Source organism: Monopterus albus, unplaced genomic scaffold (assembly GCF_001952655.1).
Source record: "Monopterus albus unplaced genomic scaffold, M_albus_1.0 scaffold348.1, whole genome shotgun sequence".
Lineage (NCBI taxonomy): Eukaryota > Metazoa > Chordata > Actinopteri > Synbranchiformes > Synbranchidae > Monopterus > Monopterus albus.
Window position 1 is genome coordinate 127724 of NW_018128228.1, and position 17753 is coordinate 145476.

Consider the following 17753-nt stretch of genomic DNA (forward strand, 5'->3'; position numbering starts at 1 on the left):
TACTGCTTTAATAAAAATTTAATTTGAAGGGTTAATGAGACAAGCTTGTATCCAAACAAAGAGAGATTTGTGTTTCTTCATTGGAGTGTCACATTCAACTACTGATAGATGATGAGAAAACATTGGTTCAATGTGTTCTGGCTCTTAGACTTGGATTACAAATGTATCTCATCACTTCTTCACTGCGAGAAACTGATGAGAAGACTGTCACAGTCTCTGCCAAGTGATGCCTGCTCAGCTGTAATAAGGCAGGAGAAGTGACATAAGTGAGTTGGATCCAATCCTCTCATCCTTCTAGTCCTCACCCAGTATCAAGACATTCAGACCCAATCCCATATTTTAAATCTACCTTGTTACAGCACCCCTCAGCTGAGGAATAACTGCATAAACTAAGAGTGACCACAGCTGTAAGGCCACACATCTGCACAGCATCCTGAGTCCAAGACCATAATCTGCATTACGCTTCCTGTCCAATGCAAAGTGCAGGCTCCTAAAAGTTCCTGGAACACTTGCATTACAAAAGACTGGTGTAACAGGACAGGATGTGAGACATGTGTGCACTTGTCTTTCAGAAATGTTTACAGAGGAATTAAGCATAATGAAAATACACAAAATACAAATGAAAGCGGTCTCTCATTTCATGGTGTACATACTTATGCTGCACATCTTCAAACTTTAACTCATTATACTGATCCAGAACGCAGTTTTTTTTTTTTTATAATAACCGTGACTCAAACTGTCATCTTGCTGCTTTAGGTGGAGTGAAAGAATAGCTAAGACATGAGAAAAGCAGCAGCATAGGGTTGGGTTCAAATCAGCATTCACTCTACATTAAAAAGCAACATGATGTCATCTGTCAAAGTACTACATTGGCCAATTGTATACACATACATACAAGCATGCATTTCTGGTGGATCATTTTGTAATGTCACTACTCTATTTCTGCTGTTCTTGAGAGCAACACAAAACATAAAACAGATGCTGTTGAACCACTGTGCGGTGTTTTGATGTCTAATAAACTAAAAAACACATAAATCCCTTCCTCCAACTTGATTTGCTGGATCATATTACATTTTCTCACCTGTATATGAAACAACATGCCTCCACAAACGCACCCTTACATTGTTTAAAGTAGACTGTTTTCCAGCGTGAACAGGACCTAAGTGATGCAGGAAATGATATGTGAAGGACAGCTCATGGGTGTTGGACAAACACACACATTCTTATCACACCTTCATGTCTGCACACAACATTATCATTAAAAGCCTGCAAATGAGAATGTGTGTGGAAAGGATGAAAGGCAGCCCATTGATGAGGTGATATATCCATGAAGTTGTGTATGTGACTGTATGTGTGCACAAAAACAAGGTTCTGGAGTACATTCTTGTATTTAGCTATAGTGAAAGGCAGAAGCTAACGTGGTCAATATGTAAGATTTTGTAAACAACCATACAGAAGTATAAAGCCACAAAACCAAAGTTCACTTTAAGAGATATGCAAAGCCAATAATGGCTATATAAAAAAACTACATCATATGTAATGTAAAATGAAAGGAATTAAACACGTCTCAGCCATTACAGTCTCGTTTTCTGCTTTACTGACCCAGAGGGAATTTGCATGAGACTCAAATGATAAAAGACAGACTTGGGTATTAGAAAATATCACAAAACACACAATAAGTAGTTACCTCCTCACTGTAGCAAAAAAAAGCTGACCTAACTTATTACAGTTTGATGAATGCAAAGCAGCAGAGAGCTCTGCAGTGACACCTCAACTTTAGACTGACTATAAAGTCACGTGACACACCAAAGAATGACACCCATCCCTGCCATGTCCGCCTCCTAAAAATACAAAGCAAATCAAAATGTTAATATACTGTGGCACACATTACAAAAGGATTACATTACATACTGCATATGTGGGACAAACCTGGACTCCTACTAAAATCAGTTCGCCTCCATTGCCTTCAACCTGCTTTCTCTGCCTGGCCTATATTTCAAGAATAGCTGAGAACAACGTTTATGATTTCACGGCACAGATACAGGTGACAGAATGAAAAATGAACTCTAGACTGGCCACTGCTTTTACTGAACCATTAGTGACTTTTCTAGTAAAGGTGACTGTGAGGATTTATGGGGCAACTGTGGTTCAGTGGGTAGAGCTGTCATCTCCCAACCAGAGGGTTGGAGGTTTGAATCTCGGTGCCTGCAGTCCACATGTTGAAGTGTCCTTGGGCAAGACACTGAACCCCCAAGTTGCCCCCAACGGTTAGAGCCATCAGTGTGAGTTGGTGCCGCAAATGGCTGCCATCGGTTCTGTACCGGAAACAAAATCCTTGTGTGTAACATACTTGGCCAAATAAAGGTGATTATTATTCAAAAACAGAGCCACTGAGAGACATTCAGACTATTCTTAAATTGTGCTGAATTCACATGATGATAAAACCCAGAAACAAAATATTTATCAATTAATTTCAAATAAATTCAAGTCTAGGCATACCTGTGTATCACCCATCTATTGTGTTTTTCCATGGATTTCAGATCATCATTGGATTTTCTCCCAACAACTGCATCCAAAAGATGCTGATTCTGACTCATACTGTGCCTGATACATACGAATAACAATTTGCATCACAGCCGTTTTATCTTAATTTCACTGGCTGCCCTAGTTCTCCTCTGGCAAACTGATGTGGAAGGGAAAGCTTGACTTGCTCTTGTTGTCAACACCCAGAGAGAAGTCGCAACTGATTCCTCCAATCAAGAAAGGCTGTGAATGTTTAAGAGAGGATGTGCTCTGGCTACAAGCCTCATTATAGGTCACTGAGGCTCTTCACAGTGGTCCTGAAGCACTACAGACTATATCTGTGTGTTTCTCAATCATCAACCATATGACATGGATTCATCCAGCATAAATCCTTTAAAACACCGTTTCCCCCAAAAGCTGCATACTATTTTCCTTTGCAAAACTGAAATAAGCAATTGACTTCACAGCACATATAAGGATGTGGTTAACTTGCTTTAAAAGGGTAGTTTATGCAGTGACTCAGCTGAATGCACAGATTATCTGGGTTCTGTCTGATCCTTTACTGTAATCACACAAAGGAGAGAGCAGTATGGGTATAAGAGAAACAAAGGAAAAAGATACCATGGAAAAGCATCACAGGCCAAGGCCAAAGCCACAGCCATAGACAAAGCCTCCCAGCCAAACCTGCCGATTTATAACCATAGCAGGAGTTCAGGGAGGAGTTAGATAAAATGTCCAGAACTAACAGACCTTCAGTTGCATTCATAAGGGTTTTGTTTAAGCCATCGTGACAGGAGAAAGTTTTCCAGCTGTCTCAAGTTCACGAGAGGCAAGGCAAATGAAACTCCACAAAAGGACTCTCATCTGAGGCTCCAACAGCCCAGATGCTGCTCTTGACTCCAGCTGTATAGACATCCAGCATAGACAGGCACAGCAGGGCAGACATGTGGAGGAGGCGCAAAGGAATGTGCCCAAGAACACGAGCCAGTAGGAAGTCTCACTAGCCAAGCATCTGCTTCTAGTTAGCCCAGAGGGGTAGGCGCTTGGCTCTTGTGCCTTTTAACAGCATCATGTCACGTAACATCTTGGAGGAAAAATGGGCCTCTGTGAGAAAACAGGTTCTCCCATGTTACATTGCGATCTCTAAGTTATCTAGCCTCATCAACCAAATAAAATGTAATTGGTCATGACATAGATGCAATTTATAAACTTCCAGCTCCCAAAACAACAATCAATAGAATTAAATTACACACATAAAAGGAAGCTCAACATCCACAGGGGTGTGGGCAACAAGCTTCAGATTTTGCCAGCTGTGGATGTGATTAAAGTTTGCATATTTACTGTTGGTACAGCAGGAAATGTGTACACTGTCAGTCTCTTTGGTAGATAACCATGTTCTTCCAATTTAATCACACAACAACTAGCACTAAACATTCAGTTTAATTGCAGTGAATGTGTGTGTGTGTGTATGTGTATGTGTGTGTGCACACATGCCTTGGGGCCAATATGCTAAAGGAGACAACAGGATGCATTAACCTTTGTCAGTAGACAGTTTACGTTTTCTTTACAATAGGTATATTACTGTTTGTTGCTCTCAGTTTACATTCTTCAGCAGATCTTAAAACCACTCATCATTTAAACAGTGTTCCACTGACTAATGTAGGTAATAAAAAAACATGGCTTCCTCTCTCTAAACCAGTCAGTCAGTCACCTTCTTTTGACCTGTAGCCTAACTGCAGTACGCCAACTTAGAAATATCAGTGCCAAAAAGAAAATAAAGTGAAATGCGCATGCTTTTTAGTTTTTATCAAAAGCCAGATAAATAGGTCATGACGCCTCCAACCCATTTTCTTTCAGTTTGTACAATGTCAGCTGACAGTAATCAGTTTATATTAAAATCAAATGAGATCCTTTTGACACTGGTGCTATGAGATGGTTTTACTTCAGAACGGCAAGCAAGCACTAATTATTGACAAAATCACAATGGGTGTTGACACTGATTACACTTATGTTAAGTCAAGAAAAATTGTTTGGGAAGAATTTGTCTGTCTTCAAAAGAAACCAACAAAAACTATACAGTATATTTTATTTCTCTCATCTCATTTTTTAATTATTATTTCCACTCCAATCTCCTGAATAAGAAAACACGTGGGACTCTCTGGCCGTTCTTAAAACCAGAAATCCTCTGAAATGTCATTCAAACACGGTTACAGAAACCTGCTGCTTTCTTCAGTGAATATGGCCAAGGCTGCAACATTAGAACTTCATTTACTTCCAGAACATGACTCCGTGACTTCAAATGAAATCTTCAAAGTTAGGCAATTGACTTGTCAAAAAAGGAGGAGGATGCTCAGGGTCAAGCACTGAGGCTTTAGCCATTATCACTCACCATTTGCCTTTACATGAACAATATGGCTAATGTAATGCACAATAATGCAGAGAAGAGAATCAGTTGGTAAAAATGTAAATAATTTTGTCAGGGTTAGCAATTTGTGCCCTGCTGGAACTAACCTATAGCAAGTATGAATATGCTAATGGTAAAGGTGCTTTAGCATAAAAGCTTTGGGAGCATACAAAGTGCTTGTACAAGGTCTTGTCAATTTCAGAAGATGTTTTGAAATGCAACTCAAGTTTAGGAAATCTTTCTTTCTTGGTATGAGTAGAAGACTGCAACATATTTGCTATGGATAGTTAAGTGCAAGCCATGATGGATGGTGATGCAGCAGACTTCACCTGCTAACAACTGATCCCATTAACATCAACATCTGATTACATTGAGAAAAAGACTAAAAGCTAATCTCCACCAGAGCAATTTCAAAAATCTCTACTATTTAAGTCATCCATTACTTGCATGTGTGACAGATGCTTCTATTTCTACAAATGTAAATTAACACCAGAATGTAAATAAGAAACACTCAGTGTTATTTTACCGTCCAAGTCTATTTTCTTTTCTGCTGCATGCCGAGTTAAGAGCAAAGTCAAACCAGAACATCCCCCTTCCTTTCCAGAAGAACAAAAACCGCATCAAAAAATGAATCTGTTATTTGGAATAAAACAAATTACTAAAATTCTACAGTTGGAACCTAACCTTTCTAAACAGTATAGTTTTTGTTTAATTGAATTTGTCTAGACAGATATGGTAATCTTTTTAACTACTGTATGCACTGTAAAATAGTTGGTTGCTTAACATTTTTTGAAGTAAATAAATATTTGAAACACAATTTGATTATTAAATGTCCCATTTTCATTATGCCTTTTCCAGGTTCATTGTGCATATATGGGTAAAGCTACAGCTAGAGCTGGTGACTGGAGTGTAGGGATACACCAATTTATTAGCTGTACATCGGCTAATACTCGCTCTGTTGACTGCCATCGGTCCATCAGCAAAAAAGATGATCATTCACCAATGGCAGTGGCCGATATTTATCTGTCACGTTTGCACTGGCTAAATGTGTTGGTTGTTTGCATTCTATCTCAGACAGCAGGCGCCTGGCCAGCTGCACATTTGAGGCCGATCCACTAGGTGGCACTACAGCATTATACCACTCATAACAGCATGTATTGTGGCAATTTGTGCATGTGTGGTTTGTTTTTAAGTAAAAGTGAAAGAAAATGTCAGCCATGTGGGAGTATTTCACTGTCTCAGAGAAAGATCAGCGATATGCAGTTTGTAAGACATGTTCCAGTGACATTTCAAGAGGAGGTACTACAATCAAGAATTTTAACACATCAAACTCATTGCTCATTTGAAAAGCCGATATATAGAGATGTATACAATGATAACCTCAGTCGATAAAAAATGAACAGATAAACTGGACACCAAGAAACCACAAACCACCACCAGTAAGATCTGTTCATTGCAGAACCCTGTCTGGTTATCTGTGGTACAGGAGTACTTTTCTGAGCCACTCTGGTCTAGCATCACATCTTTTTTTTTCTATCCCTGACGTTGCACCTGTTTAATGGTCCTCTGCAGCCTGATTCTAGCAATAGTGGCTTAGATTTTAGAGGAAGCCATTTGTGGAGCCTCCTGTATACCTTATCTTTCATTTACAGATCTTGCATTCCATGTCAGTGACATTTCTGCCAACAAATGTGAGCCATCATTTCAGCATGAAAAATTGTTGAATAAAAAACTGCTGCAAGATGAAAAAACATGACACATTTCAAGATAATTTTTTAGTACACAGATACCAAGGTAAATTCTGGACTGTAATTCTCAGACTTTACCCAACAAGATGTAGCCATCTTGGCTCAGTGCTCTGCATTAGCACAAGGATGTGCTAATGCAGAGCACTGAGATAATTAATACCATGTTTACAGGAAACTCAATCTCACTGACCTGCCTCTTCTTTCAGCCTTGTTGGCAGTACACCTTTCTTAAGACTCATGTTTTACCTTTAAATGAGGAAGTGCTTTGCACAGTATTGACAGGCACATTGTTTTCCAGTGTGACCTCGTTATATTTGCAGGCTTGATTTAAGGACAGCTTTAGCCTTCTTAATTATAAACACCCATTTCTGTCCGAATGATTGGGAGAAATTGAAGACAGTGAGGAATAATTCTTTACCCTGTTGACCACAAGAGCAGCAGCAGCAGCCTTCAATTACACCCTTCATCGATGGCGCATTGACCGTGGAAGTAGCTTCAGAAAGTATTCTGATCCACTTCGGTTTTTGCATGGTTTATGTAGTTGCTGATTTTACTTAAAAATGATAAAGTTGCCATTTTTGCCCATCAACACACACAATAAACATAACAACAAAGTGAAAACATATTTTTAGAAAACTATGAAGACTGAATTTAGACCCTTTGCTGTGGCACTCCAAACCGTGGTCAGGTGCATTCTGTTTGTTTTAATTTTGCACGATATGTGTCTAGAACTTGAGTCCACCTGAGGCAAATTGACCAGATATAATTTATAAAGGCACACACCTGTGTATATAAGGCCCCAGAGTTCACATTGTATGTCAGGACAACAGTAGCGGTTAAATAAACCTTTCAAAAAATTTTTACTGCATTATTTTCCATAGATAAAGGCACAGACAACTGAACCAAGAGAAATGTGTTTTGGTGTTCTGACAAATGACTTTGCTAGGAGCTATGAATCTTGCTTTATATGATGAGATCAGCAACAAACACCCAACTTCATCTTGCCTAACACCAAATGCCACCCACCAATTGAGGCCACATCCTGCCTTTCTCCCTGCACACAATACACTCAGTTTACAGCTAATTAGTGTTTGCGGATGGTATTCCCTGGGAACATGTAATCCTGTTCTCAGTTGTTTTGCATGCAAATGTGCAGTAGCTTCTCTTTTCTAGTGCAGTGTCTCTTTTTGGCTAAATTCGCAGAACAACCTTGGCTGTGACCTTCAGGCTGACACAAAATCCTCCTTTTATCAAAGAATTCTTCACATCATTGAAACATTAGTTCTGCTTCACACCTTGTGCTTCCAAGTAATATTATTGAGTCTCAATACCATTTGGGTAGAATTATAACTGTGTCTGTAGCAGTGTTGGGGTAAAGCTCTTATATGATCAGGATGTGAGCCAGCTGTTCAAGGAGCTTTGAGAATCAATAATGAGCACAAATTACATAAACCTGGTTCAAAGCTCTTCTTTTAACCCAAATTGTAAAGTACAACACCTACAAAACTCACTGATAAAAGAACAATCCCCCAGCCCACAGACATTAGACCCAAACAAATCAAGCAATAACCTTAAATACTGCCTGGTCAAACTATTTGGTAAATACCACTGACTGTATAAAATATGGACACCATGAAAGCTCCCAGAAGTGAAGCCACCTCAACTTGCTGGTTGCTGTATAGGCCATAAATCCTACCCCCTCCATATTAGTGGATGAGACATGAGTCAACCTAAAATCTCAAAGTACAAATTAGATATATTTTAGTAGACAGTCATTTTTCTGGCAATTTAGTTTTTATTAAGTTATCTGATGATAAAAGGGCAGCTACTAGCACAGATTTGGGTTGCAAAAAAATTTTGGCTTCACTTTTGTATGGTGGAGGGAAGTGGCAATGCATCATCCTTATTTATACAGTCAGTGGTAAATAACAAGGACAAATAAGGTTGATCCTACTGGAGGTTTAGATGAAAAATACATATTACATACCCAACACCAAATATTAACCAAAGAAAGATTGAAGATGGAGTGAGTGAAGCTCCCTCACAAGCAATAAGCAAAACATGCCCATTACATCTGCTAGTGATGTAATGGGCAACTTTGCTGTTATATTGTGTTCACAGATCTCCAGCAGCTATAATTAATTTTAAAAACAGAAACCATTTCATTATTACACACAGTATTCCACACCTCCAGACCAAAGAGCAAGAGCTGCTTCCAAGACCCATCATGGTTGCATCAGTCAACAATCATACTAAAGTCATAGGCAGAGTGAGCAATTTAAATAATCACAGGAGGAAGGAGGATGGGGAAACAAACCAGAATGCAAAAGAGCTCTTTCTGTAACTCATCTTCAGCAGTTCCATCTCTGTAACTCCCTCAATCTCTAAGTGCAAACCACAGCTAAATACACCGAGCTGTTTTTGAATGCCATAATGAGAAAATGTAGGGTTTTCTTAAAACTCTACTTTAAGTCATGAGTCAAGCACCAATGTAACTGGTTATCTAATATTTTTGGAAAAAAAGAGGGCTACAGCATTTCTTATCACTAGCTTTACTATAGTGTAATATCCAGTTACTCCCAGGCTCCACATCAGCCTGTACATCACTGCCAGAAAAGGGAAAAAATTAAACACTTTATAGGAATAGCAAATACCTTCTGGAAGGTAGTAGTACATTCTATGAATACCAGACTACCTTAATTGCAAACGTCCACAATAAATGTCCAGGGACATCCATAGTTTCTGGTACAAAACCTCAGGAAAATGAAACAATCACACCTTATGCAGCAGGTTACAATATTACTTCCACTCACTGCTAACAAAAAAGTCTGAATAGACACTCAGAGGGGTAGCTGACAGCACCTTGAAGTCAAAGTCTGTTTTCCCACTTTGTCTGTTTTCACAATTACACAGATAAGGAGATTAACATGAACTCTTTGCTTCATTTCAGGTATTAAATCCATCACTGCCACAGAAGACAACATTTGGTGTCAGTTTTAGGCAGACAGCAGCCATTACCCTTGAGGCTGGAGTCAGGAAACAGGGCTACTGAGGAGACCTTTATTTTATTTACTTAAGCAGGTGAGGTGACCAACCTGTTTTTTAGGGGAGCCCTGCAGTAAAGAAGCCCTGAGGTCTTCAATCAGCTAAGCAGACAATGTCTGGCTATCTGCAGTTGGATATTTTACTCACTGTTGTAAATCCTCCTCTTAGACCTAGCTGAGCACACAGTGCAATCGGTCCGTGCCATTTAGCTCATGTGTGCCAGACAACGGCACCTTCATTTCAGGTATGACTCAGTTTCCTCTCTGGCATTCTAACAGGGTTCCCTACTGTCCTCTGAACATGAACAGACAAGGCAATAAGACAATACACAAAACTGCTGTCCATGCATAATAACAAAATCTGGCCATGAGAAATTCCATGACAAACACTTGAATGAAAAGCAAAAAACAGGTAGAGGCTGTAGGGTTGCAGTTACTTTTCTGGTATTTGAAGCTGAGGTTTTCAAATGACAAGTCTGTGAATAATTCTTCTGCATAATGTACTGTATGTATATGATTTGACCAGACCAAGTATGCAAAGGGAAGAAACCCTGCAGAATGTCAGTCCCCAGTGGCAGCCATCACCACTGCTCCTGCTTCACAAAAGACATCGCACAGAAGCAGTGGTGACAGATGTGATGTTGTGTAATGGACTACTCTTCCCTTTCTGCAGCTCATCTTCCTCATCTTGCAATAGCAGAATTTCTCAGACAGATATAGTACTGTGCAAAATTTTGAGATATCCATCACACAGCCAGTCATAAAGAGCTATTTTCAGAGACATGAAGAACATGAAGAGACAGAACACACTAAGGCAGCATAAAACTACAGAAGAGCTACGGAGGGCTCTCCACGATATTCGGAACAACCTGCCTGTCAAGTACTGTGAAAAACTGGGTGACAAGGAGAACTGGTGCTATTGTAAAGATGAATATTGATTTGATTTAGGTTTTTCTTTTTACAGTACTTTGTATGAAGTTAACCGACAAATAAAAACTATTCATGGCACAATATTTTGAAAAGCATCATCTTAACTTTTAGTGCCTAAAACCTTTGCACAATATTGTAGTGGCACATTATCAATGAACACATTCCCCAAACATACTGTGCTTGCAAGGCTATATTAACATACACTCGCCACCCTCTCTGGGATGAACACACACCACCTGACTAGAGATGCAACTAATGAATATTTTCATTACAGAATAGTCAGCTGATTGTTTCCTCAGCGGATTAACTGTTTAGCCTATATAATGTAAGAAAGTAGTGAGAAATATCCATTCTATTTTGTCAGAGTCTGATGACATCTGTTTTATCCAACCATTGAAAAGATATTCTGCTTGATATGATGTAAAACAAAAAAAACAAGAAATTCCCATATGAGAGGCTGAGAAGGGGGGTGGCTGCCATTTTTGCATAAATATACTTTAACAGTTAACCTAAACTATTATCAACAGAGTTGCAGCCCTGCACCAGACATACTGTTGCTTAACAACCCCTATGAAAACCACTGACAGCCTTTTAGTCTGGAATACAAATTCTTCACAAAACATAAACAATTATTCTCCCTCTTGTCTTTTGTGCCACTGACTAACATCAAGACGCATCTTCTGAATACAAACTGAACATCCTAAAATTTACTTAGGCAAGGGGTATACAAGGAGTGGGCAGTGTTTTGGGTTAATTGTAACCCTAAATAAGTGCACGCTAGTGGGTTAAAACAGACATATGTCAGCGTATGACATGAGATGGAATGTGGTGAGACTCGCACAGGCAGCTGAAATATTCACGATTTGACACCGACTGCAAACAACCTGTGGCACAGTTTCAGCTACCAGAAGCGCATGTGAAGCTTTGAGGGCAGAATTATCATTCGTGACAATTGGTTACAGACAAAACATTAAAAAATGACAACAAGACTGAAGCGACAAAGCTAGCATAAGGGACTTCTAGCGTGCTCTAGCACTGGGTAGCAGGCAGCTGTTCAGTAAATCTCTCGTCAGTCAGTCACTGTAACGGTTCATCATTTAGTACTTACCCGCTTACGTACGTCAATTTAGTCCTCACACGCAACTTCGGCCAGTGTCCTCTACTGGTGCTGTGTCATTCCAACGCTCTCTATACCTAAAGGGATGGTATGACCTTCACGGGTATTATTATTTGTATGTTTTTCCTCTCGGAGTCCAACCATTAGCTATCTAACCGAGCGAAGGCTCTTCTGTCAGTCACCGTGCAGAGCCGGCTGACCGCTCCGCCGCCATCTTGGTTGTGATGGGAATCTCACTCACACACACACACACACACACTCACACTTCTATCTTTGTAAGGACACTCTTTGACATAATGCATCCTCTAGCACCATACCCTAAAATTAACCATCAATACTAAATGCCTAACCCTAACCTTTACCCTAAGTCTAACCTAAACTTAATTCTAACCTGAACTCTAAAACCAAGTCTTAACCCTCAAAAAGGCGTTTCACAAAGTGAGGAGCAGCCAAAATGTCCTCACTTTCCACAGATGTCCTCACTCTGTGGCAAATACTTTTTTGGTCATCAATATGTGGCCACACGTTTGTTGTTATTCCTCGTGGGGACTACACTGTAACGTAGACTAGCTTGAGGAAGGAGCCGGATACAAAAGTTGCCTTTTTCTCTCTTACTGTCACATACACAACACACGCCGAACAATCCCTGCCAGCCCCCAACTAAATGCATGTTGCCCATAGGGGCATTATGGGGGTCCTGCCAGGTGCTTCCCTCATAAGGCATTCTGAGGGATCCCGTCAAGTGTCCCTCTGCCTCCAACACTACAATACATTGACTTAATTCATTCCATGGCGACTAACCGTAACCTTTACCATAGCCTAGCCCCAAATCTTACCTTAACCCTAGCCTTAAACCAAGTTATCATCCTGAAATTCAATAATTTAAGACCGAGTCTTCACAAAGTGTGGTGGCTTCTGGTCCCCACAGTGTGAGTAATACCAGGCACACACACTGCCACACAATTGTATATCTTCAGTATTAGTCTATCTTTTCAGTCATAGGTTACATCATACACAAGTCTAATTCTGGTCTTGATTAAGTACAAGAGCCTCTCTAAGAAGTGACTGCTAACATTTTTTGAAAGTCAAAGGGATCAGTTAGAAGACAGAAAATGACCACAAATAAATGCAAAATGGTTCCAAGGACAGGCAAAACCAGAAAGAAACAAAAAACTATTGCCAAAAAATGACAAATGGCCACAAACAGATGCAAATAGTGAGAAAAAGACACAAAACAATTACAAATAGATGCAAGAGGACCACAACGACATCCATAATGAATTCAAAAGAGGCTAAACAGCCAAAGACAGAGACACAAAACAAAAAGACACAACATAACCACAAAGACAAAACAGTGACAGAAAAGATACGCAATGCCTAAAGAGCAATGCAAAGACAACGTTATGAATCTCTGATGGTGGCTCTTGTTTCTTGTGTTGGAAGGATGGGAGCCCTTTTAGGCTACATGTCTATGCCCAAGGGTACATTGTCTCAAATTCTGTTCAGGAGTGCTTAGATGTTTTACTTGAGTGAAAGTACCAGTAAAACAGTGTAAAGGTAGCCTTCACCATTACACATAATGTCATGCAATCAATGTTTTCCTTGAACAGAAGTGCAAAAGCATTACCAGAAAATGTACCAAAATTATGATGGTGTAGAATCACCAATTTCAGAATAATAGCCTATATGGATTAAAGTTGACACTGCAGGACAGATTAAATGCCCTAAAACACTGTGACCTATTGGCCTCTGTGAGAAAACGCATCACACAGAGGCTGAGAAGGGAAAGATTATCTACCTGACCCTGTGGGTTATAAGAGAATGTCAAAGAGATTGGTAGCGAAGAGTGAATTACATTTTCATCTCCATAAAATAAAAGGAGGTAAAAAGTATGATTTTGGATTGTATCCAAAAACTTCCACTTAAAAACTGAGTTTTGTGACTTTTGAAGCTGTGGGTGAAATCTATTTGTGCACCTCTTCTTTTTGCCTCTGGTATTTCAGCATGAAGAATGTTTAAGATATGAATCCAATATCTTAACAAGCAGCTTGAACTTGTTTGCATTGATAAAGTGGGTTATAGAAATTAGAAATTAGAAAGAATGTGTACATACAGCAAGTGTTGTAGGTGTAGTCTTCAGATGTTCAGTTCACATGGGTTCCAGGTAAAGGTTTGATCAGATTTCCAACACTGAAACATACTACACTGTAATAATATTTTAATTTGTGCAGCTTGAGCATTTTTACAATGTAAAATGACAGTTTTTATCCTATTTCATTAAATAATGACTTTTTTTTATTCATTGCAATATTTCAATTAAGGCCAAAGATGCAACAAACTGAAATTTAAAACAAATATATAAAACATTTTGAAGAAATAATATTGAAACCTCTGGAAACAAAAAAGATAGGGATGTAAAATCCCACCTATGGTTGAGAAACCCTTGGGACATAAAGCACAATCCCCTCACTCCAAGATGGATTTAAAGTAATAAAGCGATATCAAACCTCATTTTGAGAGGAATGGGAGAATAAATAAATAGATAGATAAATAAATTACAATGTATGGCTTGTTTTGCCTGTTTTAAACTTTTTACTTTAGTCAAAATTAATACTGCTGTCACGTTATAGACAGAACACTGAGTAAGCTGTTATTCTTTATGTGGGCAGCTAAATGCAGACTAGACACTGTAAAGATATTAGCATGTAATGTGTTTTCCCTGTGATAGCAGGTCAGTGTTGTCCTGCCTTACCCCTAGTGCATGTTGGGACTGGTTGAGCTCCTTGGTTGTGATCAAATGAATAAATATGAATGGAAAACTAATCAGTGGATGATACACGCTGACATTTCCTGTTAACATCCCTCAAGTCCTGATCAGTACTAAATTTCTTTCATTCATTGTAAGTGACAACTCACTTTTGCCAGGAGCCCATTTTTCAGGATGAATAATCCTGTTTCATCTTTACTTTATGTTGAAGGGCAGAATATATGATGAAACTGGCTGAAACAGTTTGGCTGTGAGAAGGTGTGAGGTTGGTTCTGTATCAGTGTGTGGAGACCTGGAAAAGTGTTCCCACACAGTCACACTGCAGACTCATAAATCCTTTAAAAGTAGGCTACCCCCACCACCCACACACACAAACACACTTTTTTGTCGTTGTTGTTAGATGCACCAAAACTGGCTAACAGCACTTATGGATATTTGAGATATAATGTACAGTAGATCCCCTTTAATAAGTCTTAAATTCGGATATTTAAAATTTAATATTTAAAGGAAGAGCAGACACTGAATATAAATAACACTGGGTGACTTACATTTGCCATTTAAAGTTTATATTCAGTTGTTTTATCCCTTAAAGTAGAGCATATACCCTTTCTAACATTAATCTTAAAATAAAAAGAAGGCAGTTAGGATTTAAATGTACAGTAAAAATGTTTTCCTTCATCCTGTGATAATTAATATCACATATGAAATCAATTTTAATGTGGGTATTAAAATGTTAGATTTTGTGGTGGGAAATATCAAGCATTTTAAGCTCTCTGTGCTCCTGCAGCTGCGATGTAAACCGTGTATAAACAGTCCTCCTAAATTAGATCTTTCAGCCTGTAAAACACTTGATGTAACGTCAGTCAGCTTCGCTGCCTTGGTCATGGACGACTGCTGCCATCTGCTGTCTACAGTGGCCAAACAGAGTTTGTCCTCTAAACTGCACATGACATGTGGAATGTGTTCAGTATTGCTGGCTGATTATAAAGTAGGTGCATATGCACACCCCAGCAGTCCATAACTTTTCAGAGGCAATAAATGTTCTTGTTGTATCTTTAAAATGGTTTTGCTGGTTTTGAAAACTGTACCTGCTTGCCAGCTTGCAGCCATCTATTTTCTGAGCAAATGGCAACTCTTAGTCACTGATCAAATTAATATTATGGATAACTTTCCACTTACTTTTTATTCCTAAATATTATTTTGTTAGTTTAATTTATTTGACCAGGTAATACCTCACTGAGATTCCAAATCTCATTTGCAAAAGAGACCTGGCAAAGACAACAAAGTTACAAAACATTAACCACTTTCACACAACCACATAACTGACTTATACAAACCTAAACCTAATTAAAACATCAATAACTTAAAAACAATAACACTTCCTAAAAGATTCCATTTCTGCATGGAACCACAAGGTTGAAAGGGGAGGACAGTAATCATCATCTCTGCTTTCCTTAAGCTTTATAACTTGAACCTCCTGATGATGACTGGCCTTCGGATAACAGCTGGGAGATAACCTCCTGCTGCTCCAATAGAGCATAGTTAGTGGTGATGAACAGCTTGTGGCTTGTGCTCATAGACACACTGATGACTGCATGGTGTTTCACCAGCTCAGCAGGACTTCAGTCTATGTCCATCCTCACAGACAGGGCAACAATATGACACAATATGACGTTTTTCATTATAGAAATATAAGCCAATAAATAATGATGCTGGAGAAAACTTGCCATTTTGCTGTTGAACACTTAGTATGATGATTTGGATAGGCTTAAAATGGTCTTCATTAATAGTGAAGAAACACCTGCATTAGCTGTTAGAGGGTCACTTTTTTTACTAACTACTCTAACTTTATCAATCTGTTGTTTGGTCCAGGGTAGTAATATTCTGTCACAGCTGTCTCTTGCTGCTGGTAATGAGGCTCATGAGAGTGCTGAGGCCAAACTAAACAAAATAGCTAAAAGGTAATTATCTGTAAGAGAACTGGTCAAACACCAATGTGAATCCATACAGTGTTTCACTATACTGTATGCTAGGGTGTTGGTGTCACCGTGGCCCATGCTTCCGCTGTAAGACAAGCTGCATGCACAGACAATGAGTTACTGGAATTTCTCCTCTCTGCTATTGATTTTAGGTGGGATCTGCAAATGTTTACATGACTAGAGAGAGACATACAAGCTTTTTCAGTGATCCCCTCCCTTGCTCTCTCCTCCATGCATTAGAGGTCAGGAAACAGGCAGGATGTGAGCCAGCCAATAAGCTGCAGAGAGAGAGAATAAGGATGTCTTGGTGGTTGGTCTGTCAACGTGCATGTTTCAGCTTCTCTTCCATGTTGTTGGATACTGAGCAGTAACCAAAGTGGCACAACCAAATCCACTTTGTTTTCTATTAATAATGGGTATAGTAGGACACGATGTTATGCTTCAAGTAAGAACTCCCACAAGTACATAATTAAATCCCACAGATAATCATTACGCAGCCAACAGTTTACAACCAAACAGTAAATCATCCAGTGACTCTTTTGGTTTGTATTTTTTTAATGGTAGATGCCTAAAGTATAATTATGAAAGACCTGGTCAGACCACCTCTCCTCCATGAAGCATGTCATTTTGAATATCTTTATTGATAAAGTGGATTTCATATAGATTTGCTGGTCAGTATGGTGGCTGCTGACATCACTGGCTGTTAGAAAATAGTTACAGTAGCATTTTTTATCAGGTAAATGGATGTGTTTTGTTGGATCATTTGCATGCTTATCCAGATTTCTAGATCATAACCTGATAATAACTATGGTAGGACACTCGTGCACATGTTGACAGCAAAGTTTGGTAAGACGTCATAAGCTCTCTGAGGACTTGCCTGCAGAGGAACACAAAAACTGAAGTTGAGTTGTTATGATATTGCTGCTGCAATACAAAGCCCAAACATTGTTATTTCCATTTTGCACACGTGTTTTAGGATTCAATCAGCCTAACCTGAACAACATTCATGTCCCTCAAGCATATCACATGCCTTAAAAAGCCCAAACTTTAGTAGCATGAAATCTCAGCACTTCAACTCCCATAACAAGGAAAAAATAACCTTGTTCTCCTTTGCTAGTGATCTCATATAAAGCAGCTATGAAGACCTTTGTGTTTTTGATGGTGAACATCACAAGCATCAACACCAAATCCTGACCGGCTACATTATGTTTCTAGGCAGATCTTGACCTCTGACCTCTGTC

At 39.1% G+C, this 17753-nt stretch overlaps 1 protein-coding gene across 9 annotated transcripts in view; it reads right to left on the bottom strand.

Annotated features, from left to right (window-relative positions):
• The window catches only part of LOC109974783 (C-myc promoter-binding protein-like), a 75605-nt gene extending 63608 nt beyond the window's left edge, over positions 1 to 11997 (bottom strand). For all 9 annotated transcript variants that reach the window (XM_020625174.1, XM_020625172.1, XM_020625173.1 and 6 more), the window contains exon 1: positions 11758 to 11997. The gene's annotated coding sequence lies outside the window, so the exon portion shown is untranslated. The remainder of the gene's footprint in view (positions 1 to 11757) is intronic.
• Positions 11998 to 17753: the final 5756 nt, after the last annotated feature.